Source organism: Rhododendron vialii, chromosome 2a (genome assembly GCF_030253575.1).
Source record: "Rhododendron vialii isolate Sample 1 chromosome 2a, ASM3025357v1".
NCBI classification, from domain to species: Eukaryota; Viridiplantae; Streptophyta; class Magnoliopsida; order Ericales; family Ericaceae; genus Rhododendron; species Rhododendron vialii.
In genome coordinates this window covers 7,664,154-7,666,694 of record NC_080558.1, presented here as the reverse complement: position 1 = coordinate 7,666,694, position 2,541 = coordinate 7,664,154, and the positions used below count along the sequence as shown (strand labels likewise).

The window sequence follows — 2,541 nt, the reverse complement described above, 5'->3', positions numbered from 1 at the left end:
TGCGCAGTACGGTGCTGTGCACCTCAATGCACACCATCAACCTGTCTAGAAAATTAGGGATGAAAGTTTGGAGGATTGATAGGCCTAAACACATTCATAAAGGATATTAATAGATAGATAGATAGATGTACACACTCATTCAAATCCACGGTTTATATCCACCCTAGATTTACCTAATTCAACCCATTTAGAGTATCTATAAGGGAGAGGTAGTATAATGTCAAATATAGCTTTGGTGATACATGTGCCTAGTTGAATAGCTCTTTTGAATGAGTTTAAATTGTTTCCACCACACGTGCAAAAGGTGGGTTTTGCATCACCGCTATTTGTGGATCCCATCATACATTTAGTATACTAATTAGAATCGTTTATCTTGCAGAGTCCATAATAACCTATATCCACAGCGGATTAAAATGAAATTTATTTCCACGCAAAAAATGAACTTGATCGGACTTCGATCAATATGTCAAAAATTGAATTTTAGTTTATAAGATAGACAGCTATAGACAGTTTGACTTTAAAATGATCTACCGTCTATTTTATAAATCAAAATTCAATTTTTGATATACCTATCGACGTCCAATCAAACTAATTTTTTGCGGATATATTAATTTGCAGGCTAAACAAGATGAACGATTCATATTGAGCAAAAACTGTTCAGTGGGGCCTACATATGGTGGCGGAAACACTATGGTTTCCACCTATGGCAGATATAATTTAATCTCCTTTTGGACAAGTCTTTTCAATAAAACTCATCTTGTTATATCTTTATTTGCATCACATCATAATTCTTTGTAAATTTAGTAACATGACTATCACTAGAAGTTCCAAACCACAAGGGTGCAATATTAATTTGGAGCACTAAAGTATGCATGTTTCGCAACAATTGACAAAGAACATTATTTTAATTCCACGTTTTTACAACTGATATGATAGGAGAATAATTGAAAAAAAAGAAAAAAGAAAAAGAAAAATAGCAGTATTAGCTAGCTTGCAATAGTGTGAGATTCAAGTTCGAGCATCGCCTCGGGACATTTTAATCACCAAGCCAACCCTTTTGTCTCGAATTATGCTCGAGTCGTTGAGGCAAATCATCCATGTCTAGGGATAACCGGGGTGTGGATAATCCGGAGTATTGATCAGCTCTCTGTCGATCTTATGGTCTGTCAATTGGAAAACACAAACTACATGTTAGTCTTAGTCACACAATATTCATAATAATTTAAATGCTTTCTAAGAGGCCTCTGGCCCGGCCAACAGCACCAGGGATGCTACTATGAGAGAAAGGAGGTCAGTAATTCAATTCCTCCTCTAATGTGTCAATTTAACTATTCTAACAAACTGACTTTCGCCGATCCAAAAGAAGTAAATTTAAATGCTTGATTAATCATGGAGGTATTGCCATGAAATTTTGGCATATCGTAATAAGAAAATGCTAATAACAACCCAAAGGATTGTCAATAAGACAAGAAAATGACAAAAAAACCACAATTTTCTAAATGTTTGCCTTGAAAAATACTGAAAATATTGTATCGAAAGCTATATTATTTTAATAATCTTCTTGCCTTTTTGACAACCTAATGGGACGTGAATAGCGTAATCAATAGTACTCCTTCCTTCTCATAAAGTTGTACGAAATTCTGTGTAATTTTTAAACTCAAAGATAATATGTATTTACTAAAATAATTCCAAAGTAGATGAAACCAACTCAAAAATAATGTTGGACGTTTCGAACGTAAAATCTAAGAGGGGTCGAAACTCTAAATTATAGGCCTTAACCACTGATTGGCCAACTTGCGGGTTATGTAAACTTACAAGGATTTAGAGCGCTGGAAGTCTCAACTAGTTCCCTAGCAACCACCTGAAAAGCCAAGAGAATGATAGAGATCAAAAGCACTTGCAAAACAACAAAAAGCTTACTAAAACCCATTTTTCCTGGGTACAAGGAAAGGGCAAGTAGGGTTCACCCTTTTATAGCCCAAAAAAAGTATGGCATTCATTTTCTACGAATTTATTGTATTTGGTCCCAGGAAGACTTGGACTTTTGGGTCAACGCCCAAGTTTAATGCACGGGAGATAAGAGCCACAGAAAACAATGTTTAAGAAGAGAATGCTAAAATTAATGCTAGGCTCGTTTATTTGACGAGCCAAGTTTTCAACAGCCCGAGCTTGTTTATCTTACGAGCTAATATGTTAGACTCGATCTCGTTTGTTTAGCATCCAAGTCGAGCTTGAACGAGCTTTTCTCAAGCTGAGTCGTGAGCCGCTTGGCTCGTTTGCTGCCCTGGTTGTGGAGAAATAGAACTGTAGATTTTCGGTTTGCAGAATTTTCTACTCATTTGGACCTCTGAAAAAATGTTTTCTCATATCTTGGAAAGCACCTTCAGAAAACATCTCTTGTAACAAAACACCTTATTTTCAAACGTTAATGTGATCATTGAATGCGTCATACCCTTGTCCTTTTATTTCCAGTCTTGTTTTTATATCTTCTTTACTTCTTGTTTGGTTGTTAGGCATGCCGGTTGCCCTATGGCGTTGAAC

The 2,541-nt window shown here is 36.0% G+C and overlaps 1 long non-coding RNA gene across 1 annotated transcript; it reads right to left on the bottom strand.

Moving 5' to 3' along the window:
* Positions 1-886: 886 nt before the first annotated feature.
* Positions 887-2,022, bottom strand: LOC131318127 (uncharacterized). Its single transcript, XR_009197497.1, has 2 exons — positions 1,816-2,022; positions 887-1,163 (listed from the first exon to the last, which is right to left on the bottom strand). It is a non-coding gene; the product is annotated as an uncharacterized LOC131318127 (long non-coding RNA).
* Positions 2,023-2,541: the final 519 nt, after the last annotated feature.